Genomic DNA, 17,809 nt, shown 5'->3' with positions numbered 1-17,809 from the left:
TTATATTGTAAACTGCCCTGCGATCCTTGGGTGAAAGGTGGTATAGAAATTCAATAAATAGATGGGGATTCCTCCACAGATATTGACCAAATCCAAGTCTAATTAGTTTCATGGAACATATTTGCAGTTTGGTGCATACTGAATCCTAGTCAATAGAGCTGCAAACTGATCTGTTTTTAAAATGCCTGAATTTAAGCTGCCATCAAACTAGATTTTCTTTTTAGTCAGTGGAATAGCATATTCAAACAAGTATAGGTTCATTCTCTGGTAAATGTGGCAATATCATGCACATAGTCTTGTATCAATCTGTGTTGATCTCAACACAATTTAGGTTGTGTTGCCCATCTAGTCAGCAAAACTCATATCCAATCCACGTTTTAATGTAAATCAATATTTTAATTCATTAATATTTTGAATAGCAAAGAACTTTCCCCAGCCACTCTGGGCGGCTTGCAGCATTTCTAAAAACATAAAACATGAGAAACTTTACTTCAGAGGAGAACTGGCCTAAACAGGATTTAGATATTCTACCTAGGAACAGTAAGTCAATGCATAATAATAGATATTAAGGCTTGATCAGTTGCTAACAGACCTACAGAGGGAAAATTCAGTTTTAAATGCAGACTTGTGGGGGGAAATATAACAACAGTAGATGAGGTAGAATATCATCTACAGTATATGCTAACCACTGACTGATTTCCATAAGTCAACTGCCTCAAAAAGATCCCAGAAAACTATTCTCTGGCATCTATGTGTTGTACAAGAAGGAAGCACCTGCAAGCAGTTTTAGGACAAGAAAAACCTGTAAACAGAGTTCCTATGCTGCTTTCCTAAACTGATACGAATAGATGTACTAAATCTGGTTATTTGGACACTATTCTTGGAACATTTGTGCTGCAGTTTTATTGTCAGTATTTCTTCACTCGGGGCCGGATATTACCCTGCCTTATGTGGGCGGAAGAACGCACAACGTGCATATGTGGTGGGGAACTCTGCAAGAGGATGAAGAGAGACAGGAGACTTGTTGCATACTTCTTTCCCTTCATGTAGATGCTGTACAGCTGGAGCTGTAAAACTTTGATGCATGGTGGTGTCCAGTTACTTGGCACTTGATATGGTTCCTCAAAAGGATTTTACCTATGTGCATGAGGCTGGTAGGGAGAGAAACAACAGGCAGCCTCTGTACTTTTTCTGGGCACTGAATATACGTTACGTGTGATCTTTATAATCTGTTCATGTTGGGAGATAAAATGAAAATCGGTGGGGTGGGGAATAATCTCCACAACTGCAGAAGCACCATGAGAGGAGTGGAATATGTTTTCTGAGAAACGAAGCATTGGTGGAGTGACCGATAACCTTTTTGAACCATCTGGATATGCTCTGACCAATTTCCCTATTAACAAAGTGGGTGGTATGCACAAGGGCATGCGGAACAGAAGGTAGGAGAGAGAAACTATGGACCTCTATGGCTTGGGAGAATCCTTGAGGCAAAATCCTGTTTCTGGGCCAGGGCCTCCCCAAGGCTAGCAGGGGCCACAGATATTGGCTTTGTGCTGCAAGACAGGAGAGGTGCTCCCTGCTGCCTACTGTGGCAGAGAGAGCAATGAACAGGTCTAAAGCGGGGAAAAGAATTGGCCTTGGCGCACATAAGCTGGGTTCCGCTCAACTCAGGGGACACACACACAATTGTGATGTCGCACGTGCACCGCACATGTGACATCACAAGGTGGGAGGAGGCCCCACAGGGCCTGTTGCAGCCTCGGGAAGGCCAAATGAGGCCTGCTGTGGCCGTGGGTATGCCCAACGGGGCCCGTTGTGGCTACAGAGTATTGAGAGGGCCGATCCCCCTCCTTGAAAATTTGGGTGGTATTAGATTGTGGGCGAACATATCAGACGACTCAGCGATTCTTCAGACAGCTCTTGTTTATTCACAGGCCAAAACAGAACTGAACTGAAGGGTTCAGCCAGCCTACTTATATAGAGCTCCACTACAACGCAACAGTAACAACTTTCTGTAACTATCCAATCACTGAACGTCACTTTCAATTCCTTATTTGCATATGTGGGCCTGAGTGAAAACTATCTACAGTATTCCCCTGCTGGCCCAGGGTGAGAACTTCAGTATATAACAGGTGGGACCTCAGCCCCCTGCCTCCCCCGGTAGGCTTAGTTCCCCCATAAGATCTAACTGTTGTTAGCCGCTCTGAGGGCAGCTTCGGCTGGGGAGGGTGGGAGATAAATTTAAAAAATATTATTTGTTTGTTTGTTTGTTTGTTTGTTTACCTGTGAGGAGACTCTCCCTGCACAGATTAACAAGAGAACTCTAGTATGCCTCTCTGCTCAAGTCAAGCTTTCAGAGTTGCAGCTACTGTCTCCAGAGCCAGCTCTATTAGAGTCAGGAAATGTGAAGAGCATCTTTAGAAGATGGCAACACAATATGTGTCTTATCTAAGCAGAAGTTCAGTGGGGCTTCCCCAGATTGTGTGCAGTATTAGCTTTATGGTATATATAAGACTGTAGCCAAAGAGCACAATCCTATGTATGTCTGCTTCTATGAATCATTGGGCTGTATTCTTCTAACCTGCCCTGTCAGCACAGGGATTACCACAACAGGACCTTCCCCTTCTCAACTACCTGCATGTGCCCTGTGCCTTGCTAGAAGGCTTGGGGAACCCTAAAACAAAGTTAGGGGTGTGCAGGGAGAGGGCGGGTGTTCCACTGCGCAAGCAGAAATCCTTGCACTAACAGAACTACTTTGTTAGCACTACGTCTGGTGGAACTTATTCCCAGCCAGGTATATCTAGGACTGCAGTCTAAATCTTTGAAATATTAGAGGGTACGCTATCCCCTCTAGATTTATGGTTAATTTTATTTGCTCAGCAATCCTGTCAAGCGGATAATCCAGTGTGTTTCAAGGTAGAACTGGGTTTTGAACCCAGATCTCCCATATGCAAATCCAACATGAAATGTGAAGAGGGGCATGTGGGACACCCCCCCCCCAAAAAAAAATTTCCACTGTGAAAACAATAAACAAACAAAAATCCAAACTCACAATTTGGGAATCTCAGTTCTAGAATAAGACTCCAATGTGCAGTATAAACAGGACTTTTTTTCAGCTAAAACTCACCAGAACTCAGTTCCAGCACCTCTCACGTGGGCGCCATTGCCATTCTAAGAGAACGAGAAAAGCATTCATGGTGTGTCCCGGCACCACTTTTGCTAGAAAAATACCACTGAGTATAACTATAGCAGGAGCCAAATATCTGACGACTCTTGATACTGATGTGTTATACACTGACTTTATTCTATTACTAATTCAAAGAACCCTATTACAGATTACAAATATGAAAATACTGTTCAGGAGCTAGAGGCAATGTTATTGTACACAAATTGTTCTGAACAAAAATGGCAGTACTGAACAGCCTAGTAGCATTAATTATTTGGTAACTTAACTAAATAAAGAATGTCTTGCCCTCACCATCTAACACACACATGCAACCTCCATGGCACAGGAAGTCCTTTTGCTTTTCAGAACATCATCCATCATGCTAAGGGAAACTGCAGGAAAGTAACCTACTACTTCTTAATAGGCTTCTGCACAGAGAGTTGCTTTGAAGCAGCAGCTGCCCATAGTAAATTTCACTGACCCTTGGTGCCATTCACCAGGTTTCCAACTGTTTTGTCTCCTAAGCTCAGTGTTAGGACCAAGTCACAGCACCTGACAAAACTAAGAAGCCACAACAATATGAGGATTTAAAGCCTCCCGTGCTGTTATGTTTTCCACATAGCACCAGCAGAGAGACCTGATGCCAGCATGTTTACCACTACAGGGTGAGTTTGCCTTCTAGAAAGCAAAGTACAATACATTTTAAAAAGAAGATAGCATTTTGCTGTACATCTGTAAATAAAGCTTACAGAAGTACACGTGGCCTCTTAGAATACCAGATGGTGCTTCTAGGTCCTCTTCTGTTAAAATCTAAAAGAAAGGGGAAATCAGTTGTGTCACTGAGGTACTGAGATGAGGAAAATTGCAGTTGGTGAGAGCCTGCTTTCCATGAAACTCCTAAAGGGAAAGGAACACACACACACACACACACACACACACACACACACAGAGTCTGTGCAAGTCTATCCTATTTCATTTCATGCAGAAACAACACTAAATGTTACAGAGAAAATACTCTAAACATTAACCCTAACCCACCCTACTCTCTTGAATGTAATTTTTAATGGATTTTAATGGGTGGATATGAATTCTAATAAATACTAGCATCAAAGCTGAAATCATGTCCTCACACTAAAGCAAAGCACTAAATATACTTTACTATTTTGTTATTAAAACAACAACAAGGAAACAACACTACAGTGGTACCTCAGGTTAAGAACTTAATTCGTTCTGGAGGTCCGTTCTTAACTTGAAACTGTTCTTAATCTGAGGTAGCACTTTAGCTACTGGAGCCTCCCGGTGCCGCCGTGCCACCGCAGCGAGATTTCTGTTCTCATCCTGAAACAAAGTTATTAACCCGAGGTACTATTTCTGGGTTAGCGGAGTCTGTAACCTGAAGTGTCTGTAACCCGAGGTACCACTGTATTGCACCATGAAAGGCTTTGCGATTGCCTTTCTTAAACAATTCATGATATAATGAATTTACATATAACTACTGATGTAGTGGATGCAAACTGTTGCTCTTTTGAAATCAGCAGTGGACAGAGCAGAGCTATGGCTGCTGCTATGTTTTGTTTTTATCATTGGTAAAAATGGTAAAATTGTATTACTCCCTCTTCCTCAGTATTGGCTCATTTTCTTTTGTTTTCTTAGACGAAAATTAAACGATTAAATTAAATGCCCCCTAAAACCCTAACAAACCACCAGAAGATCAAAGGAGGATTTACAACCAGTAGGTTTATGCCCCATAAGCTCCATTATTCCCATGCATTAAAACTGCACAATTTGTCAACTGCCCTGAAAACCTGGCGATGGTAAACTAGCCATTAAGCAGATGATTTCACAAGATATTTCAAAGGAGGGAAAGCTAATTTTGCTGTTTTATATGCCCTTCTTTACAAAGCAAGTGGAAAAAGCCTGTAGATACACTGTCTTGGGAAAGCAGTGGGTTGATGGAAAGCACATCACTAATATATTCAGTGTGTACTAAAATTGAGGGAAAGTTTTATAAAATTATTTATCAGTGGGGACTGACCCAGACAAACAACACAGTTTTCCATGCAATGCCGTTCTCTCTGTGTGAAAGAAGGCCATACAAAATGGTCACAATCCACAGCAGAGAAGTGAGTTAGGTAGTCACAGAAACATGGCAACTTCAGGGATGTAGTTAAGTCAGAAAGAGAAGTCTGAATTCTCTGTTAATGTATCATGATCTGGACTTGAAGCAAAGGAGCTAATAAGAGTGCATGTAGAGTGCATGTACATTTCTCTAATCAGAGTTTGCTCCCACAAGCCTGGGATTGAAAAAAGGTATCGGTGGAGTACAGGGTCAGGTTTAAGGTGCTGGTTTTGACCTTTAAAGCCCTATGCGGCCTAGGACCCTCATACCTATGGGACCGCCTCTCCTGGTATGCCCCGCAGTGGACCTTAAGGTCCACAAATAACAACACTTTGGAGGTCCCAAGCCACAATGTGGTTAGATTGGTTTCAACTAGGGCCAGGGCCTTTTCAGTACTGGCTCCGTCTTGGTGGAACACTCTGTCACAAGAGACCAGGTCCCTGCGGGATTTGACATCTTTCCGCGGGGCCTGCAAGACGGAGCTGTTCCGCCTGGCCTTTGGTTTGGACTCAGTCTGACCCTTATGTTTCCCTCCCCTTATGGTTTTGATTTATGGGGTACTACCCGTATTTTAATTAACTTCTTTTTTTTCTATTTTGTTTTATTGTAAATTTATTGGTGTTAGCCGCCCTGAGCCCGGTTCTGGCAGGGGAAGGCAGGGTATAAATTAAATTATTATTATTATTATTATTATTATTATTATTATTATTATTATTATATTGCTTTTCCATAGCTTTTTGATACAGATAAAGTGACATCACTGAGCAGAATGCACACACATTGGCCAGAGTCTAAGGGTGGAGAATCTCATGCTTGGGGATTGACTGCCCCCCCTCCACAACCAGTTTCTCTGGGGGGCTATCAGGACTCCCTTGCTCCATGCCCTCCTTGAATGTTTTCGCTTGACAGGGAATGTGGTCTGGGGTTTCTCACATTACTTAGCGGAATGGGAAGGAGCGGCAGTGCAGAGGTTCACAAATTACTAGGGAAAGGAAAGAACCAGTTCTAAAGCTTGGTTCACGGCTGCTGCAGCAGGCCTAGCTTCCATTATGGAATTGAACTAGGGAAGATTTCATCTTTTGTAGGATTAATCAATCGCAAAGTTTTAAGCTGTACATGTTCATGCACAACTGTACAGTTCCAACAAAATACATTATTTCATGCAATACTTAGGTTGAGGTGCAAACCAAGTGGACTCAATAAAGTAGCTCAAGCTGAGATGTCTAAAAGCAGCAATACTGTGTCTGGATTTAACTTGATTAAAAAGCCTAGTGAAGACTTCTGCAGTGATTTTTCATCACTCCTAATTAATTAGTAGGGTAATGCAAAAATGAACATTCCCAGTTCCATGTGTGCCTCTAATTTCATTGCCATCTGAAACAAATTCAGCTAGACTAGCCTCTTTAAAACAGGAAAGAGAAAGACAAGCTGTTTTCCACATCTGGAAAATAGAACAGCAGCACGGTAATTTCCAATTGTCTGTAGAAAGACACACACACCAAAACATTCTATTTATTCATCTCTTTCAAAGGTATTAAGACAGCAAACAGAATTCTTACATATAAGAATTGGTTTCATGTAGAGCTCTGGAATGAACATGGATCTTCAGAATGATCCTATGTAGGTTTACAAAGAAATAAGTCCTAGTGAGTTCAGTGGGCTATTCTCAAGCACTTCAGCTCCCTTTCTTTCCAGTTCTCTGCCTGGCCCTAACCGCTATCTTTGATACCACTAGAGTAGTTTCAATTATTATTATTTATCCAACTTATTAGTCACTTGTAACACTAAAAGGTCTCCAGGTGATTTACAATGTATTTAATATTTAACATATTTTATCTAACCCATACATAAGATCTTAGCACACTTTAAAAAGCAAAATTACAATTACTAAAAATCAAGATTTCCCCCTGAAACCCCAGGCATACTTATCAATTGACAGAATACAAAAAGGCAATTCCTGCTTTCTCCCTGAGCATTGTCTGTGATTCATGAGGGGGCAGTCTCAATATTTGTCCTCAATATTTGTCCTCCAGAGACAAATGCTCTGTCATGTTAAACAAATAAGAATTTCATGGTCCTGAATACAACCAAAATGCAAGCACCCAAATGCCATTTAAATGCCATTTTTATGTAGTGTGCCGCTGCCTGTCCTTGGTGCTTAGAACAATTCTTTCTATGTTGTCTTTAACAACACAAATATTGAATTTTCTTCTTTTTGGTGTGACACCTGATTTGGAAAGGATTATAACATTCAGTGCTGAGCCTGGCCTTCTCTGAAAGGAGAAACCAAATGTAGGGTTGTACATTGAGGGTACACAAATAAAGCACAAACACCAGAACAGCTGAGAAATGAGTCGCTGACTGGAAGAAGCATCTTGGTTTCATAGAGGAGAGAGAGAGAAAATTCCAGGAAATCAAGTCCTCCAGTCATAGTCAGAGTGACAGGAGAAACAGACTGGAAAAGAAAGTCCCAGAGCAAACATCTGTAAGGACTGCTACTGTGAAAGAAAGGGCAGAAAGCACAAGCTCACATGCACCTTTGCTCAGCAGCCTGAAACTTAAGCCAAAAGCAGCGATATGGGATCAAAGACAGTGGCAGGGCTATCTGCTGTTTGCTTAGGAACACCATCGGAGCAGATGGTCCCCCATGTGTTGATTCTCTATTCCCCTACTAAACAGCCACTTTAAAGTAAGCATGAAATAGCATGGGAGAAACATCTGCACATAGTCCAGCAGACCACCAGTAGTGTAGCAAAGGAAAAGCAAGAGGAGGGGAAGGGAAAGGAATGCAACCATTCAGGCATAGCCAGAACTAGGTTTGGGACAGGCACCCCAGCGAGTGGCATAACCTCAGTGTGTATACATATGTATAGCCACTCACTGGTTGTCTTTTCCTTTCATTACACAGCAGGAATATGCTTGCGTTCTCACCCCCCAACTTACAGTAGGCCACAAGATACTCTGCGTGAGCAACCTGGGGCAGGGAGGCGGGGTAGCGTTTGAGAAACTCCCAGGGAAGGACTCATTCCTTAATCCCAGCTTCTCGACTGATAGTGCCCTTCTGTGGTTTTCACAGTTTTGTATAAGGATATTGTCTTTGAAAGGGTATTGGCCTGCCCTCTGAGCTTATGCGATGATGAGGCTCTGTGCATGTGCCAAAGATAACCACTGCCGGAGCTTTCTCTTTAGGTTTTTTTTGCCACAGAGGGTCCTCTTGCCCAAGAGGCAAGCCACTGATCAGTTTAAAAAAGAGATTTGTCTCTTCAGTTTGTGGAACTGCTCTAGGAAAGAACAAAATAAAAAAAATTCCTTCCAGTAGCACCTTAAAGACCAACTAAGTTAGTTCTTGGTATGAGCTTTCGTGTGCATGCACACTTCTTCAGATACTTTCAGTGTGCATGCACACGAAAGCTCATACCAAGAACTAACTTAGTTGGTCTTTAAGGTGCTACTGGAAGGAATTTTTTTATTTTGTTCTGACTATGGCAGACCAACACGGCTACCTATCTGTAACTGCTCTAGGAAAAACACCAAAAAAGCTTGGGCAGCACATTTGCCCCCACTCCGCCCGCAACTTTCTCACAGAAGTTCCACCTGCTGAAAAAGCAGATCACATTTTTATACGGAGCAGTGGCTTGTCTCTTTAGCATTCCCTCAGTCTAGAGAATCTACCTGATTGTGGTTAATGTTGTCTATTCGTCTAACATATTTCCTTCCCCAATAATGAGGCAGAAGGAGTCCACTGTCTCTGGTGACAGGAGCAGTGAATTGGAACTCATGCCCTCCTCATTATCCCCATGCAGTGAGGCAAGAGTCTCTGTCGCCACCTCCCTGCCTCAACTTGCCCTGCTCCGAAAAAGGGCCAAGAGACATTTCGTGAGAGGTGGCCCAGAAAATGCCTGCGCACACCCGGAATATTGCAGTCGGAATCAGTGTCCATGTTGAAAAAAGCTCAACAACGTTTGTGTCCGTATCTTCATTTTTTGAAATATAGCAACCCTAATTTACCACACTGGCTAGAAAGACTTTATAAACTTTAAAATACAATATTCTAGCAATATCACACATGTCAGGAAGAGGCCATGAGACATGCCGAGGCCCACTACCACCATGGGGAGACCCAATGAGACCTGCCACCACTGCGGTGAGGTCCAGCAAAGCCCGCTGCCACTACGGGAAGGCCTGGGCCCTCAAGATTGGGAGGGCTCAGCCCTGTCCCCACATACTTTGAGGACACCTCAGCCTCTTAGAGTTGGCATCTATGGTTTGGATGAACAATCTGCAAACTTCATACTTGATCCCTGGAGGTGGTCAAGAAAGCACTGGCATGCAAATGTAAAATGGCCACACAGCCTATAAGCAATAGAAGGGCACTATTGAGGCACAATAACTTCTAATCCACTTTGAAATCTTGTGGGGGGGAGGGCGAAACACAGAAAGCTACAGACCTGGCTGTGGAAAGTAATGGAACTGAAAATACCACATATTTTTGAAAATCGAAGGCCCACAAACAGAAACACAACATACATACTCTCCAACATTTCTCCTATGAAAATAGGGACGTTCTATTCCATAATAATAAATTTACTATTTATACCCCACCCATCTGGCGGGGTTACCCCAGCCACTCTGGGTGGCTTCCAATATACATAAAAACACAATAAAACATTAAACATTTAAAAACTTCCCTATACAGTACTGCCTTGAGACAGCTCAGGGGTTGCATAACTCCATACCCTCCAACATCTATCTGATGAAAATAGGGACGTCCTAAGGAAAAGTGAGATATTCTGGGATCAAATCAGAAACTGGGACAGCTTATGTAAATCTGCAACTGTCCCTGGGAAATAGGGACACTGGGAGGGTCTGAACATATAGAAACCAAACCCAATCCAAAGACATAAGCAACAAACAACTCCAGCAGAACAAATCAAATCACACCGTACCAACCTCCAGCGTTGCATGATTAATGTGGTACAGGCTGCAAACTAATATAAATATTAGTGTACCAGCTTCCTATATAGTGCTATCTTATACGTGTCTACTTAGAAGTAAACCCCACTGAGTTCAATAGCATTTACTTTCTAAGTTATTATAGGATTGGCACCTCAATCATATAGCAGTATAATTTTTCATACTTGTGCGTTAGTTCAGTATTTCCAATGTTTTAGGAAAAGCAGCCCTGATGTGTTTTGCCATTTTCACAAGCGAGCCTTGAGCTTCTTTCTGTCATGCAGACTTTTAAAAAATTGTTAACTTTAAAAATGCTTCAGGGTGGTGCAAGTTTCTAAATTGTGTCTCATTTACAAAATACTCAGCAACTAGAAATATTCAGCAGTCAGATTAGTCCAAATCAAATCCAGAAGTGATTCCAGTTCAACAAGCAGGCCTGTTGGAAACAGTGAAGATGATGACAGGAATTTTCCATTTTTCTTCTTCTTCTTGGATGGTACATATTGAAACTAAATTATCCCTTTTCCCCAATAAAGCCAGTTCTTCTGCTGAATAAGTCTCCCTTCTGTTTGGTTGCATCTATTTTGAGCAAATAGCACCTGTGTTACAATGACAGTTCCATAATGAGACCCTGGTGTGGGAAGAAGACAGAAAAGACTGCCGTATTCACCAGCAAAGGCTCTGCAACAGAAATAAGCAGGCCGAGGCAGGAAGGAGCACGCTTTTGCTGCATATGTGTGGGAATTAGACTCTAGTTCCCATTTGCAGAGTATGCAGATGTCAGCCCTGGGTTGTTTGACCCGTTAATTAGTTCTCTTTTCCCTCCTATAAAAACTACACAAGACACTCTCTTTTAAAGTTTAAGGAACAAATAACTTTTACTTGGTGTACTTACAGCTGCAGAGTAAATATACAGTGCAGGGGGCTGTTTCTTAAGTTGCTAATATTTCTTACATAGATTAAACTGTGACAGACGGTTAGAGGCACAACAGAGCATACCTGCTGCTCTAACTGTTAAGATTAGCATTAACTGCCATAACTGTACCAACTGCCATAACTGCCAGAAGGTATATGACATCTCAGAGTTCCACACCTCTTGCAATTAACCCTTTACATATGCATTTTGGATGCTAACATCCTGCAATATGGTCAAACGCCATTTCAGCAGTAGGAAACTTGAGTGAGCCCAACCTTATATAAGAAATCTGTTACCTTCAAAGAAAGATAGCATATTGTTGTCTTAACTCTGTTGTCCAACCCTCTTCAAAATACAGTGGTAGCTCAGTTTTCGAACGTAATCTGTTCCGGAAGACCGTTCAACTTCCGAAACGTTTGAAAACCAAAGCATTTACTTCCAGAAGCATTTACTTATGGAAAACTCAATATGGAAGCCACTTGGCCAGTGGCGGAGGAAAGGGGGGTGCGGCCCGCCCCGGGTGTCATCACTGAGGGTGTGTGTGTGACAAAATGAGTTTTTAAAAAATTGGGCTCACAAAACGTTTTAGGAGTGACATGGTGGCTGAGGCACCTGCAGGTTCCGCGCTGCCTGAAACAGCAGCGTGGGACTTGCGTCTGCCTACTGCCTCTCCCTCAGCCACCCTACAGCTGAAGGGGAGGCGGTGAAGAGGCTCCAAGCATCAGAGATGCTTGCCCCGGCTGCAGGACATGCCCCGCACCAGGCACCCGAGCGGCTAGCTACGCTGCTGCACGTGGCACATTCAACTTCTGAAAAGTGTTTGAAAACCGAAGCAGTTACTTCCAGGTTTTCGGCGTTTGAAAACCGAAATGTTCAATGTCCGAGACGTTCGAAAACTGAGGTACCACTGTACAAGCTCCTCTGCAATTTCAGAATCAAAACTTTCACATTCACAAGGAATTTTTGACCAGAGATCTAAAAGGCAGATCTTTAGAGACAATCTGTAATCTTATGTGTCAGACCATGCCCTCCTTGAATCACGCCTATTTTCTTGGTAGGGTTGTCACCTTTTAACCTTTCCAAAAGTCATTCACTGCATCAGTGAGGAAAAATGTATGCAGCATAAAATGATTTAATGCAACCAAACATAATCTATTAACATAGTTTTAGTTTAACTATTAAATTCAGAGTTGGAAAACAGGTTCCTAAATCCTAAGAGCCATTGATTGATACTCCACACTGTTCTACAGCCCAGGTGGAGATGAAGAGGGGTCTGAGAACCACCCAGAAACCCAGACAGCTGGGATCAGGACCCCCAGTTCTGAGGCAGTGACATCTAGATTTGATGGCTCCTAGAAGTGATTGCCAATGTGGAAATCTGCTGGAGGGCCAGACTTCCCTTCCTCATTTGAGGAAACCTTAGGTTCATGTCTGAGTTCACGAGGATGTGCTGCTGTATAGGGAAGCCTGGCTTCAGGCATTAGGCGCATTGGCAGACCAACTCTGAATGGGAATCCCTTGCAGATGACTGCAGTGCCTGGAGACAGGCAGTCAGGTGGTCTATCCACAGCAGTGACCAGAGTCAGGAACGACTACTGGGAGGAGCACAGAATGAAGAAATGTTGTGGTGCAACTGCAGCAGCACAACCGAATGCATTCATCTGCCCCAGCTGCAAAAAAAAAGTCTCTCCCATATCAGTCTCTGCAGCCACAGAAGACAGTGTAACTCTCCAACAGTTTGACTTCACCTCCAAAAGCGCATTCCTCCATTGCCTCCTGATGCCAACAAATATTTGCCAAACTGGTGCTCTTCAGTTGTTTTAGACTCCAACTCTGGAACAGCATTTATGTCAAGATATAACATACATCCACTCTGTGTACTTTCCAGAAACAACAGAAGACATTTTTGCTATGACAAGTCTTCCCAGCTTGATGAAGAGGGCTCTACCATGAGTGTCTATTTTGTATTGTTTAACATTTATATTTTTCTCTTTTGTGTTTTTTTATCTTTTTTTTTACTTGTTTCATTATATTTTGCCCATCACCTTTAGATAGATGATAGATGATAGATAGATAGATGACAGATAGATAGATGATAGATAGATAGATAGATAGATAGATAGATAGATAGATAGATAGATGATAGATAGATAGATGATAGATAGATAGATGATAGATAGATAGATAGATAGATAGATAGATAGATAGATAATAGATAGATGATAGATAGAGTTGGCATTGATCTGTCTCGAGAGACAATGGAGTGTGCCTCCAGGGGTGAAGTCAAACCACTGTGTTAGCAGCCCCAAAGTGACCTCCCTGGGGTGCAAGCCTGGGCAGTGAGTATGGAGGTCCTGGGCTGCCCAGATGGCAAAAGCCCCATCTTGGGCTTGCTGAAGTGGTCTAAAGCAAGGCAGAGCAATATGTTTGGCACCAACATAGCTGCAGGAGTTGCTAGAACACAAGGCCCCATCCAACCGTTTTAGGGACTCCACTATGCATTTGTGTAGGGTTTTTTAATAAGGTTTTAAATAAGATTACTGCACTGCCTGACATCCTGTGCACTCAACTTCAGAAACAGCACACTGAATACGTGGCATGTGGTCTCCCTTTGAAATGCATGGAACAACCCATACAAGCTTATCTCCTACGTCTGCAGCAAATTGCTAGATCAAGTGTATCCATACTTTTCTCTATACTGTTACAAAGTCTCTTCACTGTTCTGTTATTGTATTGTGTAGTCATCTGCATCCCTACCTTGGGCCAAAATCATAGAGCTGTATGTATGTGGTAGAAGTGAGGTGGGTTTCAAGATAGTTGCTATTTACACAGCTTCAGAAATAGATCAGGTGCTTTCCAACCATGCTTTGGGACCGTTTATATCAGGGTTTCCCAAACTTGGGTCTCCAGCTGTTTTTGGACTACAATTCCCATCATCCCTGAGCTCTGGTCCTACTAGCTAGCTAGGGATGATGGGGGTTGTAGCCCCAAAACAGCTGGAGACCCAAGTTTGGGAAACGCTGGTTTATAAATATGTCACCATTTGAACTTCATCTCTGTAAGCCTTGGATTTCAGTCTCTCTCTTGCCCTGATTAACTTGGATTTGCATATGTATGTAAATATCTGGCCAGACAATTTTTATCTAAATCAGATATGAATTTATTCTCCTCATGATTCCTGTTAAAAGAACTCACATCTTTGTAGACATTTATAGGACTATGCAGGAAAATACCTAACTATGCAAAAATGTCTCCCTGGTTTATTGATTCATTTTGGACTTTCATGGGAAACTGAAGGATGAAAAATATCTTACCCATAGGCTTTATGTTCACATTTGACATGTACCGAGAACATCTGACTGTAGTGGGGGCCCTGGGTACCTGCTGTTGCTGTTTCTTTACTTTGTATTTTTCTTGGATTGGATTTGCAGCCAAATGGTTGTAATTGACCCTCTATTGGGACAAGTTAGGCTATGAACATATGCCTTTCCTTTTTATTAAAAAAAATGTTCAAGAGTAAAAGAGAGGGAGAGAAATATTATCAGTATTTACTTTAGGTTGCCTCCATTTCCAGTTTTTCTGGCAGGGAGTCAAGCTTCTGTCAGAATACAGAGCTTCATCTAAATCCAGCTCCTGGAGGAAAGACTGCAAGCAGAATACAAATCAATGGAAAAGCAAAAGTTTAAGAGGCTCTGTCCTTTCTGCAGGCAGCATGCCTCAGAATTGGTTTGAGAATTCTGCATCCAAAATGTCAGGCTGGCAAACATTCCTCTTCAGGGCAGTCATTAGTCAATTTGTCATACATCAGCCAAACACAAATGACTAAATTATAACTGCGGATATGCAAATCTCCAATGGTTCTTTACCTCAGGCAAAATATTTCCAGGCTAAACAAACTCAGTACCAGGTTTCAGTACTACTATTCCAGAAGGCTCTTTAAGGGAACTTACTGCCACACAATGAAAATAGACACACACACACACACACACACACACACACTATTTAACAAATGCATGAATTGGATTTATTTTATTTTATTGCATTTTATAACTTATTGATGAGGGAAAATATGACATAAATCATTCCCAGTCTGGTCTTTGTTGTTAGAATTATTATCAGGAGCTAGGTTTCTTTTTGATTTTAAGCAGGAAAATGAAACTCTCCCTTGAGCTCCTCAATTTCATGCTCAATGTACTTGGTAATTTTGACTTTTCACCCTCTCTCTCCCTCTGCCCATTCTCAGATACACTTTGACAGGAAAGAATCTGCAAGACATAGCCAAGATTTCTTTTCATTGCAAAAACGGGTGGGGTAGGAATGTGCTTTGTGGTAGAATCATTCTGTGGTAGAAAACAATTGTCAATCAAATTTCAGAAATTCTGTCTGTGATAGGGGGTGGGTTTGTAGTTCAGTGCTGAAGCAGAATGTTTGCCCGCATAAAAACCACAGGTTCACTCCTTACCACATGGCATTAAGTCCTTGTTGTTGTTTAGTCGTTTAGTCGTGTCCGACTCTTCGTGACCCCATGGAATTAAGTCATTACTCAGATATAAAAGCTGGGGAAACCTCTTCCCAAGACCCTGAAGAGCTTCTGCCAGTCAGTTAGACCAGACAACGCTAGGCTAAATGGACTAACAATCTGACTGAAGAAGCTTTACACGTTCTTATGTGTAGGACTAGTGTGATCATGCCAATAATTTCATAGAACTTTTATCAGACCAGTTACTAAACCTCCAGTTCAGAGTTCTTATCTATTACGGATGCCATGGGTGGTATTCAACTAAGTTCTACTCAGAGTAAACCCACTGAAAGTAATGGACCTTAGTCATTATTATTTTTTATTAACTTTATATGCCACCCTTCATCAAAAGATCTCATGGCGATTCACAGAATACAATACAAGATAAAAACAAGTAAAAAATTAAAGCAAAACAACGAAGCAATAATACCCCCTCCCCACGGATACATTTAAAAGGTTGTAGGTTATTAATCAGCCAAATATATAATGAAGGCGCCAGGTGAACCTCCCTGTTCATCAATTTCTGTGGGTCTACTTTGACTAAAACTGGATACTATCCCAGGGTACCAATGAATCAGATATACAGTTCACAAGAAAATGCATCTATGTAGAAGCACCCTAAAAATATTTCCTATCTACTGTGGAGATGGACAAACATATCCTCTTCAGCTGATCTGCTCCATCAAGCCTCTTTAAGATGAACTAGGTCTCTGTAAATCAATACATTAATCTTAAATCAACAGCCAAGCGAGCCAATTGCAAAACGGTTTTATCTGTTTCTTTACATTGTAGGTAGCCTGGGAATTCAAGGAAGTCACATAGCAGAAAACGCTAATATTACTTTCTCTCTTGTCAAGGGGAAATTTAACCAGTCCCACATACGTAATGCTCTAATTTGTTACAGGCAAGAGCTTTCTAAGTGCAATGTTATCAAAGCAAGAATCATCAAGGAATTATATCAGTTTGACTATAAGTCTAATTTTTGAATGTTCAAGTATGTCTAATTATAGCAATCATTTTTCTTTCTTTCTTTTTGTTTCCTTTGCATCGATCCACTTAATTCCATCTCTTAGTGTGGGCAAAAGCTGACAGTTGCATGGCAAAGAATGTTTCCCTTTGTAAAAACCTACTTCCTCTCAATGTAGCTTTAGCCTAATTGAAATGTTTCCTATTAAGCTCAATCAAGGCAGCAATTATCTAATTACTCACTTATGCTTTTCTAGCCAAAAATTGCCCAAGCTAGCATATTTGAATGGCTGGTTGCATATTTATTGTTGTTTTTACATTTCCCTTGCAGTTTTAAGTAATGGTTAAATTTTTACCAGTGCTTTATGCTGCATCTTCAAACATTTGTTGATATCTACAGCCGTGGCAAGATCACTAGGTAAGAAAGGCATTCAGAAAATGTTCCTAAATTTATTCCTAAATTTAATCTCAGATTAAAATTAAAATATATCCAAAGACATATAAAGAAAACAAAAGTGTAGGATTCACAAGTATTATTTCGAAAAGCAATTATTATCCACACGGAGCACTTAAGAACAGCTAGCTTGTTGGGGCATTTAGCTCAGTTTTGTCTATTGTGAACCTCAACATCCCCCATACTGGTTATGCAAACCCAGTAAATGATTAAGAAGTGCTTCCAGCCTATCTATGATGTTGTGACAGTGTAACATGTCATGAAGGAGACCACTGACTATACATGCATTACCAAAGCCAAGTGGAAGAGGCATCTGACTTGGTGCTGATACAGATAAACTGGGTAGCATATTTTTTACATGCAACATCAACCTCAGACCATGCACTGTGAGCAGAAACTAAAGGGAGTTCCATCTAATCCTTTGGTTGTTACCATTCTGCTGCATTGCACCTCCCCCCAATGTCCCCATCTATTCCAGAGAGCGCCTCTATCCTCGGAGGGGTGGGGGTGGGGTTATACCCAAGAAAGCCCTGTTGGGCAACCAGTTTTATTCCATATCCTACAAATTCAACCCAGAATGTTGCATTAGATGGCTTTATATCAAAATCACATGAAACAGCAATATTTTACTTGATTTTAATGATACAGTGGTACTTCAGGTTAAGTACTTAATTCGTTCCGGAGGTCCGTACTTAACCTGAAACTGTTCTTAACCT

The 17,809-nt window shown here is 41.6% G+C and overlaps 1 protein-coding gene across 6 annotated transcripts in view; it reads right to left on the bottom strand.

Annotated features, from left to right (window-relative positions):
- The window catches only part of SLC25A21 (solute carrier family 25 member 21), a 291,014-nt gene that overhangs the window by 182,323 nt on the left and 90,882 nt on the right, over nt 1-17,809 (bottom strand). Inside the window, exon 1 of one of the 6 annotated variants that reach the window (XM_081865524.1) lies at nt 11,134-11,381. The exons of 4 other annotated variants lie outside the window; for them this stretch is intronic. The gene's annotated coding sequence lies outside the window, so the exon portion shown is untranslated. One more of the 6 variants, XM_081865523.1, reaches the window with a different exon arrangement.

Source organism: Podarcis erhardii (genome assembly GCF_964252035.2).
Source record: "Podarcis erhardii genome assembly, chromosome: 1".
Classification (NCBI taxonomy): Eukaryota; Metazoa; Chordata; class Lepidosauria; order Squamata; family Lacertidae; genus Podarcis; species Podarcis erhardii.
This window is presented reverse-complemented; position numbering and strand designations above follow the sequence as displayed.